A 23,950-nucleotide genomic window follows, 5' to 3' on the forward strand; every position below is an offset into this window, starting at 1 on the left:
AAGGGTCTTTTCTTCTAAATCTGATGGCACTCTATTGGAACCATGTCTGCACTTCAGTATATAAAATGCCTTTTACATACATCTGCTACTTTCCTGAGAGTTCTTGAATATAATATTTCATTTATCTTTGCATTCTTCACAGTACCTTTGTGGTGTGCCAGGTACACAGTAGATGCTTAAATGATTTAACACTTAAATACCCAAACAGATGTTAACTTACTATACATCTTATTCCCCGTGGAAAATTCTTCTCAAGGCACATATTATACAGAACAGTTTTATTTTTAGAATCATTCAGGCATTTTCATTTTACCTTTCATCCTCTACTTTTCTGTTTTCCCTTATTATCGTGTTATACATACTTCTGCATAAAACTCATGCAAATTTTAATTGCTTTTGTTTGAGCTATATTGTTTTGCTAAGAAAGAGTCTAGCATAAGGTCTAGCACACTTGTTTACTATCAGTGTAGCTTAAGCTGCAGGTAGAACATTCTCACAGGGGCACATGCTGACAAGGAGAGCAAAACTTGCAGAGAAGGCGGGGAGTTCAGTTGTTCATCCAAGAACATGTAGACGTCTATCTAGAAAACCAACCTGCAAATTAAAGGAAGCACTCTAATTATTGTCCAGGGCAAGAAGTGGAGTGAGATGTAATGACTGAACACAATGTAGAAAGTTGGCTAGCTGCCCAGAAAAGGAATTTATGACTGTGTGACCTCATTTTGCCTTCAGCAGAGTGTCACTTTTCTAATATCTACTTGAATGTTCCTCATACCTTTGAAGACCATGTGTGAAATATGAGATAGGAGATATGTTGTGTGAATGCTGGGTTCATGGTCTTTGGTGGAAGCTGAAATATTTCACATCTGAGAGCTCAACCAAGTCATGTCTCAGTTTATGAAAGCTGCTGAACTCACACATCAGATTTTAAGCATTCAAAATTCCCAGGGAGTGTATTGGCAAAGTGAATTCTGTAAGAACATTGTCCATCATTAATGAACACTATATTGGCATGGTTTACTTAGGTGGATACCAGTGTGTTCATTTTGCCAGGAATTACCATCTATTGTTTTATAAGACCTTAAAGACTGATCTGTAAAATAATTCTGAGACTTCCCATGCATTGATACCATTGGCAATAAATCTGGTCCACTGTAAAGCAGGTGATGGAAAATTACCAGGTTCATATCTCCCTGAAGGTTGAAAAGAAACCAAGATGTCACCTAGTGACCAACCTTAGAGATATGCTTATAGAAATGCTTGCGGGCGGCTGGAACGGAGCATGTGTCAGCTGTCCCCTTTGGCATTAGATTCTTCCAGATGCCTTATTTTCAGGTGTCTTTGCTTAGAAAAGTATCCGTGAAGACCTGGAAAATAAGTTGTTTCACTATTTCTTGTCAGAGTCTTCTTGGGAAAATGTGAAGGAAGAGAAAATGTAGGTCTAGGTCTCTCTGATAAGGGCAGTTCCACTCTCATGCCCTAATCACCTGCCAAAGACCCTACCTCCAAATACCATCACATTGGGCATTAGAGTTCAACATCTGAATTTTGTGGGGGATACAGACATTCATCAGCTTAGAGTAGTGGTAGAAGGAAATCCCTCCTCCCAAATGGGACTTAGTTTTTATTAAGTAGATATTATTTCCTTTTATTAAAATATATTCAGAAAGAGTTGAGTTTTGACATTGTAAACAAGAAATAGGATTCTCTTCCAAGTTGATACAACAATTTTATGTGAACCCTTCAGCTAGACTGTTTGACTATTTAGTTTTTCATTCTCCATTTAAAAATAAAAATTGAGATATTTATATACTATATAAAGAGATACAGCATGAATACTTGTAAATCTTCTATTGTTTACAGACTAGGGAGAGTGATTAATACAGAAAAGCATTATCAAATATGTTCCTTCTGATGTCTGCCAGGATAACTTCCATGGAAGAGAATTAGCTTAAGCATTGAGAGTAGGAGTGTGGGTAGAGGCGGGAGAGAGCTGCAATCAAGATGAAGCTGCCTGGGAGCTGCTCTGCTCCTCTACTAAAAAATCTACACAACTCCCAGTTTTCTACAGGAACCACCCCACGTCCTGTTCTCTTTTCCGGAAGTATTTGTGGGCCACCTTCTCTGTGTTACAATTCTGACCTCTTACCCCATTTCCTGGTAGGGCAAACCCAAGCCAAATCCAGTGGCCATTCAGCTGACTAGGCCAGTTTAGCCAGTATTCCCAGTTTTGTTGACATTGCAACACCACACTAGAGAGCTTTGTGTGTTGCTCTTTTCCATGGTCGTGAAGCAGAAGGCAGGTGTGGAAGCTCCACAGGGTGGGTCTTGTCCCTTTCTGATGACTCACTGGGTGTCACTCTTTGGGTGTATATTGTCAGTACCCCCTTGCTAAAAGGTTGTTTGTTTTCAGAGTCATAGCTCCTAGGGCTCTACTCATAAGATTGTGTTTAAACCCCTGGAAACATTTCAAGTGGGTAATTTCTAACATCTAAAAATCAGTAGGATTGGGTGTGTCTGTTTCCTAGGCTGACTGTGCTGTGTTGTTTCTCAGTAGTAAGAAACAGATTAGTGTGCGTCACATGGAAGCATTGGGTTTTGATTTAGAAGAGAAACTATACTTCCTTTTAGGTGTATGTTTACAATTCTGATAACTTAAAGAGTGGTTTGGGGTAAATATTTAATTCGCCTTCTTAGTACATAATAATCTTGTGGACAATAAATATTTTACGTCTGCCTTGTGTGTGTACGCATATACACAGAAGAATGTATGAAAAGATCATCACCAAAACGTCAGTGTTGGTTAGCTGTAGGTAGTGACATTTCAATTAATTTAAAAAACAAAACAATCCAATCCACCTTTAACCCCGTTTCTACATTTAACAGCTACTCAGTGAAACGTCTCCATTCCTTACCTCTTACCTCTCATTTATTTCATAACTCATTGTGGTCTGACTTTCTTATAACTTTACTGAAATAGCTTTAACTAAGGTCTTCAGTGCATCCTGCTTTCTATATCTAGTGGTATTCCCCGGCCCTGACCTGGCTGGGCCTTTCTACTGCATTGAAGATTGTCACTTGTGCCTTTTTCCTTGGCATTCTGGACCTCAGGGCTACTAGGACATCACCACATGCTCTTGGCTCTCCTGCCCTCGGTGCCACCTCTCTGTGGTACTTGGTATCATCCAGAGTACCATCCTAGGCCCACTCCTTTCCCTCCTGGGATATGTCTGTAGGAGTGTCCAGCTCCACTCTCTATAGCCAGACCTACTACCCACCCTTAATCCCACTCTTCTTCCTGTATCCTGTTTGGTGGTATCACTGCCCAAGCCAGAAATCTGGGAGCCCTCCCACGACTTCATCCCCCACATCCTGTGATTAAAAATCCCACGGATTCTATCTTCTCTGCATATCAGATGTGACTTAAGAAGAAAACAAGAACATACTTCTGCTGCCCTAATTCAAACCCTTTTCATTTTTCACTTATAGGGGCCTTTTAACTGCCTCCAGTTTTGTTCCCCTAAAATTTGATAAACCATCGGAGTATTTAAATCCTCAGTATTTAAAAACACTATTTAAAATCTATCCGCCTCAAACTTTTGGCATAAATCCTTTTGAGGATCTCCATACCAACAAGAGAAAGGCCAAGCTCCCCAGTGTGACCAAGTAGGTACTCCCCGGCCTGGGTCCTGCCAGTGGCTCTCTTCAGTGTTCAGTGTAGTTCCCTATACATGTCACCTCCACGTCCTTCCTTTGGCCACGCTGTCCTCTGCACCTGGAAGATTGGGCTTCATCACCCATCATCTAGGAAGCCTCTTCTGATGCTTCCTGGGTGTTCCTGTAATCCTCTGTCTCTGACATTGAATGTCCACATTTATCATTCTTGTTTCCCCCAATAGATCCTGAGCTCTTTGAGGGCATCTACAGAGTTTCTTTTGTATCTCTAGTGCCTATCAGAGGATTTGGCTTGCAGTAAGACAGTAAGTTTTCAGATCAATGATGTGTCTATGTAGTTTGGATTGCTGATAGGAAATAGGGTGTGTATATATATATATATATAAAGATTGTAAACAGCAGGTAGTTTGAACATAATCTTAACGTTAGTATTAGCATCTACTACTGATCGCCAATCTAAGTGGTGAAGATGAGGAGAATTGTGCTCAGTCAGTTTGGAGGGGCACACTCCATATTGAAACTTCTCTTGTTTTATGCACCACACTGTTTACTTTATGTTGGAATTTCAGATACACAAGGAGCATGAGAAAATTGGAAACCAGAGGAATATGATATATAAATTAAGGAATATTGACAAATAATATAGCAAAACATGATTGTAAATATTGTGTGTTATGCCTATGGTAAAAATTCACCTTACGCTTTTTTTTTTTTTTTTTTTTTGAAACAGAGTCTCGCTCTGTTGCCAGGCTGGAGTGCAGTGATCTCGGCTCACTGCAACCTCTGCCTCCCGGGTTCAAGCGATTCTCCTGCCTCAGCCTCCCAAGTAGTTGGGACTACAGGTGTGTGCCACCATGCCCGGCTAATTTTTTAGTTTTTAGTGGAGATGGGGTTTCACTATGTTGGCCAGGATAGCCTTGATCTCCTGACCTCGTGATCCTCCCGCCTCAGCCTCCCGAAGTGCTGGGATTATAGGCGTGAGCCACCGCACCTGGCCCACCTTACACTTTTTTAAACATGTTGATATGAGTGATATAGCCACATTTACTTTAAAATTGCCATGAAGTAGTGTGCGCCCTACCAGTCAGTGGAAACTTTGTAATTTTCTTCATGTACAACCTGTTTAAGAGCCTTGTCTCAGGTTCTTTCTAGCGATGCATGTAGCAGCTTACAGCTCCAAGTGAAGGGTCACCTTGTTCATCCCCCAAACCTCACAGCTGAAGAAAATGAAGGACACGTACACAGTTAGCAGCAGACCCAGCACTAGCAGCCAGGCCTCTGTAGTCATCTGCACATTACTGTCTACATAATATGGACAAATCCATATCCAGAGGGAAATGCCAGAATGATGATGATTGTGTCAGAGTGATGCTAAGAAGCCTAAGGGTATAGGTGGTTTTTTCTTTATTTACAAGATACCCTGTGATATGGTTTAGGGAATCAGGAAGAAATTAAATAAATGTACTTTGAATGATACCTGACCTTCCCTTCCACCAAAAAAAGAACCCTTGATGTTTTCAACAAAAGTATTATTAGCAACCATAAAATTGTCATTCTTTTATTTTAAAAGATTCTGGGGGGTTGATATTGATCTGTCTATAAATCCCTCCATCCATCTCCGTATATTCTATCTGTTTATAAATCCCTCCCTCCACCCATCTCCATATATCATACACATAGATAAAACATAGCCATATAAAGTGTACACGTTTTTAACCTCCAACCAATGCCATTACCAACAAAATCTGTCTGCTAGTGCTGAAAGTAGAAGGAAAGAGTTCCAGACTGGTAAAGTGACAGGCTTCAGAAATACTCTCTGACTAATTTCTAACTATGTCTGCTCAAAAACATATAAAAATTATTTGACATATGCAGACATGAAGTAATTGGCATCATTGTCCAAATTCATGATGTGAAAAGCCTTTCCGCACCTTTCAAAGCAGCATATGGGCCCTGAAATGTGAATACACACTTGGAATTAGCTTTGCCTTTCACTCACTCACTCTCAGGATGTCTCTGATAGCACGCACTTGTGCCAGAATGTAGTCATCTGTAGAGCTTATTTGTGGGGAAGGCAATAGGATGAAAGTAACGTTTGGATGCCACGACAGTTCAGATCTTCACTAGGAACAGTGGTATGGGTGTACTGTTGAGATCAAATACAGACTAATTATTCACCTTCTAAATGGGCAGTTATTACATTTTATGTTGAATTCACAAAGCAGATTTTTTTGGCTCGCTATATTTAAACTGAAGTGCTAGGCATTACCTTTTTTTGGTTTAATTTTACTGGTGTTATTACCAGGAAACTAAGTTTCTCAGATTTCTGATCAAAAGACAGAGCCTATTTGTGAAAAGCCACATTCATATTGCGTGTGTGAGAGACACGAAGAGAAAGAAAGAAAATATGTGAAGGAATGAGCTAGAAAAGTATGTAGGACAAGGTTGTAGAGGGTCTCTATAGATCCATTTCATTCATTAAAATTAATAATTTAGCCACTTGGTACTTAGCACTAGGGTCTGTGGACACTTTAACATATAAGATAGACTTTCTGCCATCTAGAGGTTATAAATAAGGCAGTTGAGCAATGATTCAGAGTAGAAAAAGGAGACTAGTGTTTTTACCAACTGGAGAAACCTTGAGCCCTCTCTTTTAATTCTACTAGGCGGAATTTTGGCCTGATATTCCAGGAAAGTAACTTGACAACTGTGACACTTTGCAAATGTTGCAGCAATCCAGAGGTACATGGAAGTGCAATAAAGTTGTGAAATAATATGACTCAGTGCTGATCAGTGGCTCCTTATTGGCAGCAGACATTCATTAAAACATAGCAAATTTCCCAGGCACTGACGTTACAAGGGAGAGGCTAGCAGGACATGGCCCTATGCTCGAGGACAGAGAGACCTAAGCTTGGAGACAAGTTCCAGCACAAGTCAAAAGCACCCTGGATCTATTGAGGAATACCATGAGAACTGTAGGAGTTAGTTTTGGAGGGGAGGAGGGAACGAAAACTGCCAGGGCTTCTTGGGAGATCAAGGCCTGGCTTGAGCTGGGCCTAAAAAGGCATCCTGGATTTAAGCATGTAAAAGGGAGGGGGAGATAAAAGAAAGGGGGTAAGCACGGATAGGAATGTACTTGAGATGTTTAGAGAAAAGTGAATAGATGTACTTGCCTGGAGTAGGATCTTGGTTTAGGAGTGAACATCTCAAACATTTCATGGTCTTCTTTCACTCTGCCTTGTCTCAGAAAGGCCCTTCTCTATGCCCATCCCTCAAGCTCCAGACTCAAAGTCACCTCCGGTGTGAAATCTCACCTGGCTCCTGTAGGCAGACAGCCATCCCACCTGTGAAGGTGCCTGACTTCTCCTTCTTGTCTCCCTGTTGCTTTGTATGGTCATCATGGTTCGTATATGTCTCGCTGGCTTGCTCAGAATTGGGACTCAACCGTGTCTGCCATCCTTGTATCCCTAAAACCTAAGAGAGTGGCCAGGTTGGAAATGTCCGATCAATAAAACAAAATAAAAAATAAAATTTGGACTTTGGCAATGAGGACCTGAGAGATTGCTCTTCTTGTATTTCTTTTGTAAGAGAGGTAATCTCAAACTGGGTGAATGAAGTATGAGAAATTTCTCAAAGGATTTTATCTTCTATAAATCAATGGAGTTTGGATTTTTCCTAGATGCTGTGTAAATCTATAAAACTAAGTATCTTAGGAGAAGAAGAGGCTTAGTCTGAGTTTTAGACTCAGTGTATAATCTTAGACAAGTTTATGGCCTCTGTGAGGAAAAGCAGGCTGCTACCTATATTAGCTGTTATTACATGTATATATATACCTGCCAACCAGTCAGAGATCAGTATCCCATGAAAACTTTAAGCACTATTGCTATTAGGTAAATGGTATTTCTTTTAAAATACTGTTTGAAAATAGTACTTGATCCGTTTTATAAATAGAGACTATTTTCTTGGGCTTTGCAGAAATGAAAGTATTTATATAGATATATTTTAAAAGAGAGTACGGTGTCCTGTTTTTATTTTGTGTGGTTTTGTTGTTTGACATGAATGAATTTGAAAACCTGAAATACAAGGTTAAATATTAAAGACATTAGCACTGCTAGAGGGCTGTGGGATTAGGAAAGAGCTTAGGAGAGATTATTCAGAGTACTTTTTGACAGGGTGTTCACCGTGAAGTGTGTGACCCTAATATCATGATACTTGGTTTCTCAAGCTTACATTTCACCTGTTGACAATAAAAGCTGTATTACTGAGGACCCAAATTCCATCCACCGGTTTTTCCAGAATATTTGCAGGACTTTCTCAACAACTAAGAGCTGCCAACCCAGTTTTGGTATGTAGACCTCCCAGCTAGCCGGAAACAAAGCATAATTTAAATCACTCTTTATTGCATAACTGCCCACTGACTGTACCATTTAAGTTAATGATTTTAACCAGAGTTGATATATTATGATGTGATCATTAGACTCTCTTGTGAAAGTAGACGAGGAAAATAATTAAAAGTGCATTGTCTCAGCTTTCTAGTCCACCAGCCATTTTAGGTTTTTGAATGGATGGAACTCCATGAATAACAAAGTTTCTCTATTATATAGAGGTTGCCTTTCCTATAAAAATATATAAAATGTAGTATACTTTAAAGTCTCTTTCTTGCCTTCTCCTGGGGTAGCCCTTGCCATAACTTTATTTATCAATTCATTCATGCAGCAGATATTTGTTGAGGACTCTTCTGTGGGACGCCCTGGACTAGTCTTTGGGTCACAAGGAAATCATAAGCCCGCCTGAAGGGAGGCGTGCTTCTGAGGTTTACCATTACGATGTTTACTGTTACAATGTGAGGTAATAAGTAGTATTATAGAGGGAAGCATTAGGTGCTATGGGACCGTTTAGAAAGGGCCTCCTAGCTGGTACTAGGTACAGTTGGGGGAACTAAAAGGTGATGTTCTGCTGGGTCCTAGGATGTGTTAGGTGGGCGGGGTGGAGTGAGGGGAGGAGACAAGTGTGGCAGGCAGGGAGAGGTAGCAGTATATTTCAATGAAATAAAACTACTCATTTGAAACTACTGGTGCTAACAGTTTGAAGCAAGAAAATGGAGAGATGGAACTGAACTGATAAACAGGAATCCGATCTGGAGGATCTTTTGTGATTTACTAAGAACTATAAACAATATTTAAAGGTGTTCTGGAAATGCACCTGCACCTCTACAAATCCTCCCCAACCATGGAATTCCCTCATTTAACTTTTACTTACCAAATGTATTACTTCCAGAAGTGTAACTCATAATGAAAAAGCTTCATACTACTTTGTGCATTATTTTAATGGGGTTGCTTTCTTTCTAAGATGAGCCTGAGGGAGTTCGGATTAGTACCCAGAGTGCCTTTTGATGAGGTGCTGGTGACAGAGGTGGGAGATGCCACAAAGTAGTGAGAGTGTGAAGCAGGGCAAATCCTGAAATGAGACTGGGGTGGGATGCAACAGGCCAGTGGGAGTGGGAACAAGTCAGAAAGTACATTGTCACCATCCTTGGAGTTTTGGCCAACCCTACCTGCTCTTTTCTACTTCCCATTTCCTCATCGTGGTATAGAAAGGTTATTTACCTATGTTTTCCATAGTTTTGTACTACATGTGAGATATTTGGGTCCTTAAGTATTGGATTTATAGGAAATCTCATTGATATATATGCATAGTGAACAGATTATTTGAAATCAAAATAATCTCTTCAGTTGCTTTAGTAGACTTGGGTTTGGAATGATAATATTTCATGATATGAAGAGCTAGTATTTTTTGTTCTGTTGAATAAAATATCATTGCCAGAATAGAACATCTGGCAATGATAAATATTGGAATATCAAAATGATATTTATTGTTTCCCAACAAAAATTAAATCAGTTCCACATATGTAAAGGTTCTGGTTATATTTTAAATTATTGTTCTGAACCAATATTCTTTGTGAAGACTAGGAGTAAAGACAATTCCATCTCACAGCCCTCCACTCATTGTCACCACAGTGTTAGCAGGAAAAAAACATTCTATAGATGGCTAAGGGCACAGGTTTTGCACAATCTTGGGTGTGAGTTTTTGCTTTGCCACTCACCACTCTTTGATTTCATTAACACCCTGAAGATCAGTTTCTTTCTCATTTTGTTTTAGAAGTAATATATCGAGAAGTCTGGAGAAGTGAAACATATAAAGTGTTTGATTTGTGTGTGTGTGCTCTTTTATGTGCCTCGCACATGATATTCTCGTATTTAAAAACTTTCATCTGATTTTCTTTGTTCATCTCTGGTGTACTTTTTCCACATTTTTCTACTGCTGTGTTAACATGTCTTGTGTTCATAAAGAATTTTTCTGTACATCAGTGCTACAAGCTAGATTAGACAATTGTACAAGTATATTTTACCAATCTTAATTTGTTCACTAGAAATATTATGTTAACACTGGCACATCAGACTTTTTAAAAAAATTTAATTGTAAATTCTGGGATACATATGCAGGATGTGCAGATTTGTTACGTAGGTAACTGTGTGCCATGCACACCAGACTTTTATAAAATCAATAAATATAGTTCTTGCTTTTAGATTGTGCTTGTCTACCATACTTATGGTTTCTGTGTTACATGCTCTGTGTGCATGCACACACTTGCACGTGCATGTGTGTGTGCACATGTGTACGTGTGAGTGGGGGTGGAGTGGTGAAGACAGGGGTAAATACTTTTGGAGGTAAGATATTAAAATGATAACCTTGGCCAGGTGCAATGGCTCATGCCTGTAATCTCAGCACTTAGGGAGGCCGAGGCAAGCAGATCACTTGAGGCCAGGAGTTAAGAGACCAGCCTGGCCAACATGGTCAAACCCCATCTCTACTAAAAATAAAAAATTAGCTGGGCATGGTGGTGGGTTCCTGTAATCCCAGCTACTCAGGAGGCTGAGGCAGGAGAATCGCTTGAACTTGGGAGGCGGAGGTTGCAGAGAGCTGAGATCGCACCACTGCACTCCAGCCTGGGCGACAGAGCAAGGCTCTGTCTCAAAAAAAAAAAAAAAAAAAAACCTATATATATATATGTGTGTGTGTGCGGGGGGGGGGGATGTATATGTATTTATAATTATATATTTATATGTGTGTATATATATGTATATGTGTGTATGTGTATATATATATTAAAAAAACCTTGACCAAAATATAATGAAAGATAACCTTCACCAAAATAAGCTTTAAAGTCAGCTCTGGCAAGGGTTTCTCCTGTGACATTTCAAAAAGTTCTAGGAAGATTACCTTGAGCCTCTTCAAAATAACCTTTCCTTTTACATGTCGATGACTGAAAATCACAAACTGTAAAGCTTTGTCTCTTTTGAAAGTTCAGAATCTGCCAGTGTTCCTGTAACAGGGAGGAAGGGGATTGATTTAACTCATTAAACCTTTTCTAATCTAATATTTGCTTTTGAAAATTTGCAAACTTTTCAGATCCTTTACTAAAACCTGATTAGTTAGGGGTGAAGACAGAGAGTTAAGCCTTCAGTGCCTGGTTCAAAAAGGATTCTTCACCAAGATTCAAAAATCTTACTGAATCAGGGAAATGCAAAAGAAATTGTATCTATTTTAGTTTTACCTACTGTAAATAATTTATACATATCATCGATAATTTAACCAGGAGAGTTAACTGTACAATTATAACATATTTACTTTATTAAAAAACAGTGTTAAAGTAATGTCCAAGGTAACATTTACCTTTGCAAAGGAATGGAACCATGGATTACAATTACAGTTAATGGCTAGGCAGTTGTTTTTCATTTGCTTAAAATAATTGGTGTTTTAAAGGTGTACTGTGTTCTTAAGTAAGATTTTTTTTTTTTTTTGCCTTGAGACAGGAAAATATTTTTTTCTCATAAGAAACATGGATAGACTTCTGCAATATTCGCTAGGGAAATTTTGGTATATCCAGTTATTCAGGAATATTTGTTTTTATTACGACAGGCCTATCAATTTGGATTCAAAACTAAACCCCTAATATAACTTTTTGCCATAGCTGAATACTTACAAGCTACAATTTTAGTTTACCCCAATTTAAGCAAACTTGATGGATGAATTCAGATATAAAGGTATATAAATTAAATTATACTTGACATATTTGCCATAGGATTCCTTGGAAGAGCAGTCTTGCTAGTTGGTATGAAATGATTCAGTGTAGATGCAAATATACGGTTTTGCAAAGAAGTACACAAATGAGTAAGCACATAATTAGTGGGATACTACTGTTTTTCAAATGCATACATGGCTGATAAACATCTCTCCTTTCCTCATTAGTATCCATCTCTTGTTATGATAGTTACAATATCTTGAAATTTGCTGTTTTGCAACTGAAACTGGAAGGGCAGGTTGAAGCATAAGTGGATGGTTAGGTGATCTCTGATGTCTTGCAAAATATTAGAGGTTTTATCCCAGTAAACACCAGCTTAGTCATCGTTTGGTTAAACCATATAAATTTATCTCTTTTAGTCATTTCACAATTAAGGTTTTCCTGGTTCCCAGGAACTTCTCTCTCTTTTCTGTAATTTGCCTTTAAAATTGATATATAGAAAACAGAAAATCACACATTGCAGTTATTATTGACCTGCTACATATATTTAACAACCAAAGGAAAATACATAATTTCAAATATTATTTGTAATTTAAAGTGCATCTAAATTAGGAATACACTAGGAATTAGATCATTAACCCACAAAAAGTCTCATAAAGGTCTTTGCAAAAGACAAGGAAAGATATTACTCTAGACAGTGACTTGTTCCAGAGAGATACATTGTTTGGGTACCATAAGGATAAATGTACATGAATGGAAAGAAATTGTGGATAGTGAAGACTGATGAGAAAGATGAGTGAATGAGAGTCTGTCCTGGAATCAGAATCCTTGGAGCTACAACATTTGGTATGGGAGATGGTGAAGAGCATGGCAGTGCAGGCCACGAATTGGGGATTTACATGTCTCATCATTATTCCTCTGGCTTCCCATCCTCCTTGTCAGACCAAGCATGATAGTTTTTAGTTGCTATTGGAGGTGGCAGAAGTGGTTTATATACTTTGATTTTTGTAACATTGCTTGAAAGTAGTCATTTTTCAAGTATAATTCATACACTTAAAGTGGAAATATACACTCATGTAAAGATATGTACTGTATTCAACATTTACATTTTTAATCTGGTACATATGTCTCCAAAAAAAGGATCAAACAAAGGATTCAAAGGAAAGAAATTCCATTCCATTATTCTACCTGTCAGTTTAACCCTCTTGATGTTGATTTTATGTAAGGTAAACATCGTACATTTTATAAACCCTACTAGGAAATAGAAACAGTGTACAAATTTTTCTAAAATAATTGGCTTAAACAGGATATTGGGAACTTATAAAATACTGATGTAAAAGTCTTTCCTAAAATGTCTTAATTTCATTTCCTGTTAGTTTTGTAGAGGAAAGAAGGAATGTCAAATTTCCAAACACTTTTGTTTGAAACTAATTCTCTTTGTAAAATCAAAACTTGAAGAGAGCTCGCCTGTGCACCAAATGAATTTGTGGTTAATTATATTATTAAATTGTTATAAGATCCAGTTGTTCAGAAGTAATATATTCTTCTTAATTTCACTGAGGCAAAACAAATACCCAAAAATATTTTCATTTAATTTTGCATTTTGTTTTGTTTTGGTTTTTTTGCAACAGATTTGCCTTCCTCACCATGCTTGCCTGGCTCTAACATTAGAAAATAGCCAAGATCTTTAAAAGGCTCAGGCCAACAAAAAGTGAATGAGGAAGTAGACCAGGTGTATGTGGTTATTGATAGGGAAGTAAGGAGCCAATGCAAGATTTCAGGATTATCTGTAGGTGATCCCCAAGGCAGATAATCTACTTAGGAACTGTGTGGGGCAATGTAGGCAACGACAGTGATGTCAGGGAAGAAAGAAAAACCTACCTGCCTAAGACCTGACAAAACTGTGCTTCATTTTCATGTGGTTGTATGGCAAAATCTAACAATGAGATAAAAAATCAAAAGTCTATCATTTTTGAAAATTTTATTTCTAAAACAGTATTAATTAGGAGAATATTTTGACATAACTGGAACTGTTGCATCATGAAGAGTGTTTTTAACTCTGAGGCAAAGGGAGAATGCTGATTCAATGTGCAGCTTGAGCGCAGGTGTTTAATACTTCTTCTCTCCCAAAACAAAGGAACAAGAAGTGAAGAACAAATCGGGTACAGGCTCTTAAGAGCAGACAGGAGAGTGAGATCACAGAAAATGAAAGATTAACAAATCTCTGGAATAAGTTACAGAAATTTCAAGCCTAATTTAATCAGTTTTCAACAGAATGGAGCTATAGTGACAATGACATGCCAGTAGTATAAACAAGAGCCCTGTGAAAGTCAAAACCCCCACTACAGTCCCCAAAGCCACTTGGTTTTGTGGTGTTTGCTGGCCAGGCATAACTCCTATAGCAGGAGGATTCTTTTTTGGAAAAATGCCCCCCCAACCCCCCCAAAAAGATCTGTAGATATAACATTTGAGGGTCCTCTAATAAACCAATAGGCCAGTAGGCTTCCCAGGTGACCATCTTGCAGTGAGATTAACCAGTCAACAAGCCCCTTTCTTGCACCTAAAACTTCCATCTGAATTTTAGTGTTTTCCTCTTAAATGAGAACTGGCAACCAAGGAACATCAGACTTGTGAGGAAGGTCCATAATATGACTGTTAGGAACAAACAACAAGCCAGAAAAGAAGAATCTTGGAAGAAATACCGTATAGGAACCAGAAAAAAAGTTCCTTAATTGCTTGAAAGGGATCAGGGAATAGAGGATATATGTATTTTTTAAACAGGATTTTTTTTTCTTTAAGAAGCAGCTGGAAACTAAAAATTGCAGAAATAAATTCAGAATGATTGGATGACTGAAGGGGAGGAACTTTCCCAGAAAGTCAGAATTTTCAAAAGGAGAAGGGCGTAAGATAGGAAAGGAAGAAAACAAATTAGAGAATGTCTCCATGAGGATCAACATTTAAGTAATAGATGTCCCAGAAAAGGAATAGAGGTGATCATTTTATACATTGTATAGATAGAGGTGATTCTATTTATTTATTTATTTATTTATTTAATTTTAAGAGACAGGTTCTTACTTGGTTGCCCAGGCTGGAGTGCAGTGGTGCAGTCATAACTCACTGCAGCCTCAAACAGCTGGGCTCCAGCCATCCTCTATCCTCAGCCTCCCATGTAACTGGGACTACAGGCATGTTCCACCACATCCAGCTAATTTTTTAAAAAGCTTTTGTAGAGATAGGCTCTTGCTATGTTGCACAGGCTGGTCTCAGTTGATCCTCTCACCTCAGCCTCTCAGAGTGCTGGCAAGGATAAGAGAAAACTGATAGATCACGTGATGTGTTCGACCATATTGAGACAGGTTTTCTGCTTTGGATTAACAAGACCTTGTGATAGTTATGTTAAAGACAAAGCAACTGTAAAAGGAAGGCAGTTACCCTGGGCTGGGGAGTGGGGGCATTGCACAGGAAAGGATATATAATCCATTTGGCTCCACTGTGAACTGTATAGTATAAACTGAATTTTTATTATAATCACCAAACTGTGATAGGCCAGATTGGGAGGATCGGGGAGGGAGAATGTGGAGTGTGAGTGTATGTAGTGTGATAAGCTTCCTACATAATGGAAAATCAGTACATAACATATACAAGTCATTCGTATTTAGGAACATGGAGACAAGTATCAACAGAAACTGCTCCAAGAGTTAGAAATACATACCTCTAGGGAGAAGGAATCAGGTGGGAGGTACGGGGCAGGGGGCTGCTGTTTTTCTTTTATTAATTATAAACCTTTTAAAACCATCTGATTATTAAAACCATGGGCATATTTTAGTTTGACTTAAAAACTAAAGCAGGCAGCACAGTTTTTTGCTTTTTCAAAACCTACCACTTACAGTTTTGAAACAGCACACAAATATCACAGTATGAGGGTTGCAAACTGCACAGCTGAGGACGGCTGATGGGTTCTTCCAGTCAGGTGTGGCTTCACAGGCGAGCATCCCGTGCAGTGAACAAGGCCCAGCACTTGGTTTAATACTCTGCTGTTTCTGTTTTGAAATTCTTAATAATTTAGGCACAAGAGAGACCCCACGTTTTTGTTTTGCACAGAAACCTGCAAATTATGTAGCCAGACCCGCTTCTAATAGATACATTGTTTGGATTCTGGCGTGAGTGAGGTTGCTACTACTTCCTTCGACCCTGACCTGCTAGTGGCCTGCTGTTTTCACCACTCACATATTGATAAGGCCACCAGGATTGACGTAAACTGACATCCCTCACAAGGGAATTTGGAAGTCATGTATTGCATGGTACAGTAGAAGGTTGTTATGGTGGCTTTTATGGGTTAATTCTCTGTCCTTTTAAGGAAGACATTTGGTGTGGGAAAAGGTTATTTTTTATTCTAATTAATTATGTACTGAGGGAAATGGTTTTCACAGGAAAGAATGTCAATACTTCACGACAGAGAAGCGGAAAGCTAAGCTTGTAGCACCCTTTTGGGGGAAAGGAAGAAGCTTAGTTCGTCGTCCAGATGGGAAGTCTGTGGTGACCCTGGGGTGTGAGGAGACCCCTGTGAGCGAGGACACAGAGAGAACTAAAATCTGGCCCCTTTTGACAACCTGAAGCCCTCACTTGACCTCCTGTAATGAGCTATGGCCCCTGCAGGCAGTTCCCTTCCCTTGCAGGGGACATATCTCATTGGTCACTGTGTGGCAGACTGGGAGTCCCACCTGTGAGATGGGGAAGGTGTCATGGGAAGCACACAAGCCAGGTGTGCTCTCTGAAAGGGTCCCTGTGAAAGCCTCCGCGTGGGGTGAGATATCATTGAAGCTTAGTCGGCAGCGGGGCGGGGCTCAGCTGAGTAAGTCACATAGAGAGAGGGAGGGGATAGACAGTGCCAACTAAGGAGTAATAGCTTGTCACCTTCCAATGAGAAGGCAGGTTTTCTTGTTTGGTTAGTAAAGTAATTTTAAAGGCAGTTACCAAAGAGGAACCTTAGAAATATGTAGAGTAACAATAGTGTATGAGTAGTCATTGCACAGCCCCCACCCACATGATGTAATAGAATTCAAGGCACCACTAATTCGGGTATATGTGTTCTGCTGTATTTCTTAAGTTATTTATAGTTATAGCTTATTTATTCATTACAATTATTTATAATTGCAATGTTCCGGAGATAACCGTGTAGCTATGTTTAGTATAAGGAAGCATTTGTCTTAGATAAATTTTTTTCTTTTCCTGTTTTGCATTTTGGATAAAACAGTTTTATAAAGGATGGAAGCTCCAATGCAAGTAACATGAACTCAGGCATGCCTGGGAGTGCTAGGTAGAGCTGATGCAACAATCAGAGCCTTCCTTCTTCTCAGTCTGTGATGGCTTTTGCTGTCCCTTCGGGTCCTGTGCCCATCGCTGTGCTAGACAGCAGAGATAGAGGGCTGAACACAAATCAAGTCTGTCTCTGTCATTGGGGAGCTCACGGTCCAGAGAGAGTGAGAGGCTAAGCACTTGCACTTTGAGATAAAGGCAGCACGTGAAAAGTTCCAGGTTTCTTGAGAGTTTAAAAGGAGAAGCTACTTTAGGTTGAGTTCAGGCAAACCTTTTTAAAAATCTTATGTATTTTTAATTGAGACAGGGTCTCACTGTGTTGCCCATGCTGGTCTTGAACTCCTGGGCTCAAGCGATCCTCCTGTTTCGGCCTCCCAAAGTGTTGGGGTTACAGGCATGAGCCACCGTGCCTGGCCAAGGCAAACCTTTTTGTGGAAATGACTTGTAAGCCGAAACCTGAGTGACAAGCAAGGAGGAAGTATTGCAAGTACAGGGAACAGAGTGTGTGAAGGATGTGAAGCAAGAACAAGTTCTTTGTATGAAAGGAATCCAGAGAGTCTGTGTCCCTACTCTCAGAAAGGAAGGAGCAGAGTGGCACGGGATTGTGCTACGAAGGCTGTGGGGCCGGAGAAGCTAGGACCAAAACCTCCATTAGGGATTTTCATTTTAAAATTATACATACAATGGAAAGCCCTTGATTGCCATTGTTGGGGTTGGGGGTGGCGGTTAAACAGCAGAACTTAAAGTCTTGGATCTTCAAATATCAACATAATGATGGTTCTCCTAGGAGACAGTTTTCACACTTTGACACTTCACTGAAGGTTTTTGGATTCATCAGATTAAGGTGGATTTGAATCCCATTTCTCTTGTTCATTGTGTGGCCTGGGACAAATGACTTAATTCCACTGAGTCTCAGATTTCTACCTTGTAAAATTGGTGTGATAATACCATATGTCATAGGGGAGATTGAAGGATATATGATATATAAGACAGTTGTACAGTATCTGGCATCTAATAAGTTTTCAATATATAATAGTGATGGAAGTAGTAGTTCTTGAGTTTGTTATTATTATGTATTTAGGACATTAAACAGGTGTAAGTGGACAGAGGAGCAGAATAATAAATAATTAACCTATTGGGTCATTAAATAGGAGAGGGATATATAAAAGAATTTGTTCTAAGAATCAAAGAGAGGAGCTAAAAAATGATATTTGTCTTTGTAATACCAAAACTCAAAAAGCATAGCAGTAAAATGTGAATAATTTCACTCCTTTTCCTCCTGGGTGTTTTTACTTCGTGGAGTTGCAAGGTTAAATAGCTTGTATGTAAGAGTTCAGAAAGCAAACATGGAGATGAGTGTGACTGGTCATTAGACATATTCAAATATTCCTGGTATATAATTACCAGTGCATTTTGAATTACTCATTTTCTCAAGGAAAAGTTTTTGGAGACTTATAACTTTTTTAGAAATGGGAAAAAAATGCTAACCTGACCTGTTTCATGGTGATTCATTCCTTTCTCATTTTGCTCCTTAAAACAAACCAAGAAGCCAGATGTTTAGTTGCCTAAGATGAAAGCTGTTTCCTTAGAAATCCTGAATGAAAGAAAAACTGCTTCTCTAGAATGGCAAAGTCCATTTAGAAGGTAATCATGACCTGATTCAGGCAATAGAATGTGGTTGAAAAATGTTGCTCATAGCAACCAAGAACACTTGTAGATAAATTAGTTTTCTAAAATAAGCCTTCTCCAATAACTGTATATGGAATTTTCCTGTTCAACTGTACTGTGCATTCTTTTTTGTCCAATGATTGTATTGACCTAAATAGTTCTGTTTGGTGGGCTTATAACCTTTTGATTATATCCATTTGCTTAAAAATCTTCCATTTCTTTTATAAAATGTTTTTCACCTGTCAACATACTCTTGTTCTTTCTTTGAATTTAAATTGAATGTAATGGTGTCAAGGTACTAGAAAAAAGTCCAAGTTCCCTATAAACAGCAGACCGAAATTGGTAATTTTTAATTGTCATTACTTAAAAAGATAAAAATGAAATAAATTACTAATATGTCTGTTGATTTTTGTTTCACTCTTGTTAGAGATGAAACGTTGAGCATAAAGCCCTGAAACACGAGTGTAAAATTAGTATTTTGACCACTTTTCTCTCTACTCTTGATTCCTTAAGGTAAAATTTATGAATATCATAAATAGAAATCTAGATAAAATAGTCATATCTAAAAATGAATCGACTCCAAATATGCAAAAAACCTTTCACAAAATAAAATTTTATTTATCCACAGATAGGGTTCTAGGCAGCATTACTTCATTATTCACCATAGGCTTCTTGCTTTGTGAGTTGTTTTTTAAAAAGGAATTAGATGTAGATTTGTAAAAGTGTGAAACTCCTAGATAGATGTAGAAAAAGAATACCATAATTAGACACAAGTTCTTCAATATCTATAATGATCACAAGACTTTAAAAAAAAAATTTTTTTTCTTCTATCTTGATACCACAGTTTAGGCCTGACCAGTTACCCTACTTTCAGATTCTCAGCACATTCTTTGAAAAGATGGATTAAAATATTAGTTTCCGTGCCATAGAGAAATGCCTGTGAAAAGTAATTTTTTTCTTCGACGTAGGTACACAGCTGTTAATTTCTCCTCCTCACTTATTTCTAATTTTTATTCTTTGCATCACCTGTAGAGATAATTTTGTTTATGGAATTTTCTGGAACAGAGTTCATTGACACAGTGGTCTCCATGGTAAATTTACTATCAGGCAAATACCGTTGCTGCTTCTGGCACTCCCTCTTCACTTATTTGCCTGTGTCTTCTGGTTTCTTACAAAACATTCATTTAAACAGTCAGTAAGGAGCAGAAACACTGGAGATCAGAGGACTGAAATTCCAGTGACTGCTCTGCTTCGTGACCTCAGCCACACCACTTCACCTCTCTGGGCCATGTTTAGCCAGTGGAGGGAGTTGACCCCACTGTCTCTGCAGTCTCTTCTAGCCCATTCTGGATGATCAAAATATTCAATTTTGCTTTTGCGGAGAAGCTTTAGAGAGGAGGATTGTAGCTTGTTTCTCTCCTAGCTTCAATGTGTTGTTCAAGTTTTAAATTTGTATCGTAGATGAAAAAGAAACACACTTTCATCTGGAGGGAGTGCTGGAGGGAGGCAGTTGGAGTTAATTTTGGACTCTTCTGATGAAAACTGCAGTTCTAACCATAGCCTATCTCCCATTTCTCTTAAAATGTATTCAGTCAAGTAACAAAGATTTATTGACCTATGTGCCAGACACTCTCTTTGGCGCTGAAATCCAGTATATTATGTAATATAGTTGTCTTAAAGTTGGCACCTGTATCTTGAAAGTATGATGCGTTCATACTTTCAAACTAAGTTATTATTGTTTATAAATGTACACAAAAGCTGTGAACTTCTTTCACATAGTCCTTTCTTAATTTTGTTTTGCTTATGATATAAAATATAAATGGGGAACAGATAAGCCACAACCTCTGGTACTAAATTATTCTTTTATGTTTACTGCTACCTTGTAATGCTAATGAATTTGTCAGTTTCGATTTTCAAAATGATTTACATATGTTATTTGTGGTTCCTTTGGTTTTACTGATACTCATCAATTCATTTCTTAACATATAACAATAGGGCATCTTTTATTTGTAATCATCTATTTCTAATTAATCAACTTGTTCAGAGATTTTGTAATCTAAGGACAATAACCTTGTTTTCTTACTTTGAGCATTTTAGTTCTCCCTTTTCTTCCTTCCCCTTCCTTCTCTTCTCGTTCTTCCCTATGAAGTCCTTCCCAGATTTCTATCAATTCTAAATCATAAAGGCCCAGGTTCAACTTTCTAGTATTTCCATATACTTGTAGAACAGCACAGAATTATTCCATGGAACACCTTAGAATTCACCTGCCAGTGGTGGTATGATTGTAATGAAGTCAAAATGATTAGCCATTTTCTCCTTTTGTGACTCATCTTTGTCTCCTTATTCTTCATCTGTTGGTAAACCTGAGGTTATTTTTAATGTGCTTTTACCTAATGTAACTCAGAAGTCAAAGCCCATAGGTAAAGAAGGCCCTATTGTAATTAAAGCAAGAAATTCAGTACTTTAGGCCAGTTACTTGAGGACTTATAAAAGTGTGACAAATTATTTTAACCCTTATAGTTGGGCTAAGTTCAAAAGCTGGCTGTACACTAACAAAATAGCTATTAGGTAAGTAAATAGTGGTCTGAGAGACCAGCTAGACATTGAGTAGCTGCCTTGTTTAGGTGGAAGTATTGTTGCTAAGAAATCAAAGTAGGATCGAGAACTTGGAGGCCATACCACTGTGTCCCCTACGCTCAGAAAAGACATGGCCCACAATATGCCCTCAAAAGATATTTGTTGAAAAAAAATGTTTCTGGCTTTGTTGTCATCTGATTAGAACTTTTGCACATTTCTTTATATGTGGACATTTTAAAATATTAATGTAACAAAAATGGACTAAGGTCAGTGATAAATGATATACATACAGGTTTTCATTCTAAATAGAAAATCACTTAACTTACCTATCTGTTAACATCTGACTTATCTAAAAATTCAGTCTGCTAGCCATGTAGTCAGGGTATGGAAATTTGTAACTGAAAGATTGTGTGAGTTGGCCTCTCATTAATAAAAATTAATTGACTCCTTTGTTTATATTTTATGTCTGTTATGTTATCTGCTTATGCCACTTCTATATTAGTGCTAGTTCCAGAAGGAAGGCATTGAGAACTACTCTGTCCCATGGCCACTGCTGGGGAGTTTCCTCTTCTACAGACTCTGAAATCAGCCCAGACTTCTCTCGCCTCCAGCCCCATCCTCCTTAAACCCTTCTTCCATGGAGATTCTTTCCTTCTCTCACAATCCCAGGTGTGATCACAGATGTTCCCAGGTGTGATCTTCTTAATCTGATCCTGAGGAAAGAAAAGGTAAATCAGAGAAACGAGGGAAAAGCCCTCACTGGCCTACCCTAAACCCCCTCTCCCCTCCTTCTGTTCCACTTTCCACTCCATCTCAACTCATTACCCTCATCCACCTCCTTCCAAGTTCCCGTTTCATTTGTCATCCCCAAGCCCTTGGCTCTGCCCCTCACCTCCCCGAAACTGTAGCCCTCTTATAGGCTACTCTCCATCCCCTCTCATGGCGTCCCCACCCCACAAATCCCCAGGAGTGACTGTGAAAAGATTCTGAGCTTACAATGAAAGAAACAGAATTCCCTGCTCCGGCCAGCAAGGCAGGATAGGAAGATGCTCCTGCCGCCCCATGTGGTGCTGGCCATGGGATGCATTTTCCCCAGTGTTCTGAGGAACTCCTGGCCCTGTCTTAGTATTATGTTTTAAATCCAGTTTTGTGGGCTGATCTGACAGCTTAACCTCAAATTTTATTCTTGTTTCCCTGGGAAAATATTAAAATTTTGAAGAACTGACTAATAAATTAACTTTTGGAATACCGTATGTTTGTAAATGGGTGACTGCCTGTTTTCTGATAAGGGTGTAGCCTGTAATGTCTCAGAATGCCTTTGTTTGGGTTTGGAGGTGACGAGAAAGAAAGGTTGTTGGTTTGTTTTGACACTGAGAATTTTTGGCTCTAAAAGTACTTTGTAAATCATTTTAATTTTTATTATTATTTCATTTAAATTGGGGCATTTGTACCAAAAATGTCTTTCAGATTCACATAATTCCTTATATCTATTAACAGCTGTGTACCTATGCTGAAGAAAAAATTACTTTACACAGGCATTTCTCTATGGCATGGAAACTAATATTTTAATCCATCTTTTCAAAGAATATACTGAGAATTTGAAAGTAGGGTAGCCGGTCAGGGCCTAAACCTTGGTATCAAGTCATGCTGAGTAAAAAATGGCTTTTCATATAGTTGTTTTAGTGATGTTTTCTGTTTGTGTAAGTAAAAAGAGAGAGAGAGAGAGAAGGTATTACTTGAGAGATATTTACGTTTCCATTTTTCTGTATATTTTTTAGAATATTTATTAACCGGGTTCCCAGGACACTGTGTGTGTAGCATCATCCTGAAAGTAATTATCCACACACTTCTCTTGGTTAAACTCAACTGCATAAAGTGTGTCCTCAGGAACTTAGCTGAACTGTGTGAAACCCATTCAGTTCACACAGGCCCTTGAATGTGCACTTTAAAGCATTTCATGGAAAATGTCTGAACCTTTATTAATATATTGTTTATATCTGAATTAAGTTAGGGCCAAGAACTGTAATTATTATCCTCCTGCTTGCATCAATAGTTTTACATACACCTTCTCTGCTGATAAATTTGAGTCAGATTAATGAGTAATAAATCTAAAGATAACCTTTTAAAACCATTGGAGAGCCAAGAAAGTGAACATATAATTATGATTTAAAAGGATATGTGACTAAGGCACTCAGATGTGTTTCATCTGGTGCATGGGTGTTCATTTCTAGTTTTAACGCAATTGAATGAAAATTACTTCCTAATTCCATCAAAATAGCATCATTGGCTACTTTAAACTTTTTAGAATTGATATTAGGAAATACACCAGTACACCATAAAAAATCAGAAACTGAGGAATCGGAAGTACCAGAAGTTCAACCATAGGACTAAAAAATAATAAGTTGCTAGAAAAATTCAAGTCAACTTTTTCGACATAACATTTTGCCAATATTTGTACTCTTCCTAATTAAGAATGAATGTACCATTTTAAAACATACTGTATTTATCAAAAGTAGGAATTTGTCTAATAAATTGAAATTTTGTTTAAACATCATGCTTTACATTCCTGATATGCCATAAAACTTAATGGTGGGCCAGAAATGTAAAACCTTGACCAGTTGGGTTTCATGT

The 23,950-nt window shown here is 38.3% G+C and overlaps 1 protein-coding gene and 1 long non-coding RNA gene across 5 annotated transcripts in view; one reads left to right on the top strand and one right to left on the bottom strand.

The window, feature by feature from the left end:
- The window catches only part of LOC105498333 (GRB2 associated regulator of MAPK1 subtype 1), a 200,164-nt gene that overhangs the window by 90,117 nt on the left and 86,097 nt on the right, over positions 1 to 23,950 (top strand). The window lies entirely within an intron of this gene.
- On the bottom strand, positions 486 to 18,657 carry LOC139360041 (uncharacterized). Its single transcript, XR_011616976.1, has 6 exons — positions 18,568 to 18,657; positions 10,957 to 11,059; positions 6,990 to 7,149; positions 4,795 to 4,892; positions 1,236 to 1,367; positions 486 to 594 (listed from the first exon to the last, which is right to left on the bottom strand). It is a non-coding gene; the product is annotated as an uncharacterized lncRNA (long non-coding RNA).

Source organism: Macaca nemestrina, chromosome 19 (assembly GCF_043159975.1).
Source record: "Macaca nemestrina isolate mMacNem1 chromosome 19, mMacNem.hap1, whole genome shotgun sequence".
Taxonomy (NCBI): domain Eukaryota; kingdom Metazoa; phylum Chordata; class Mammalia; order Primates; family Cercopithecidae; genus Macaca; species Macaca nemestrina.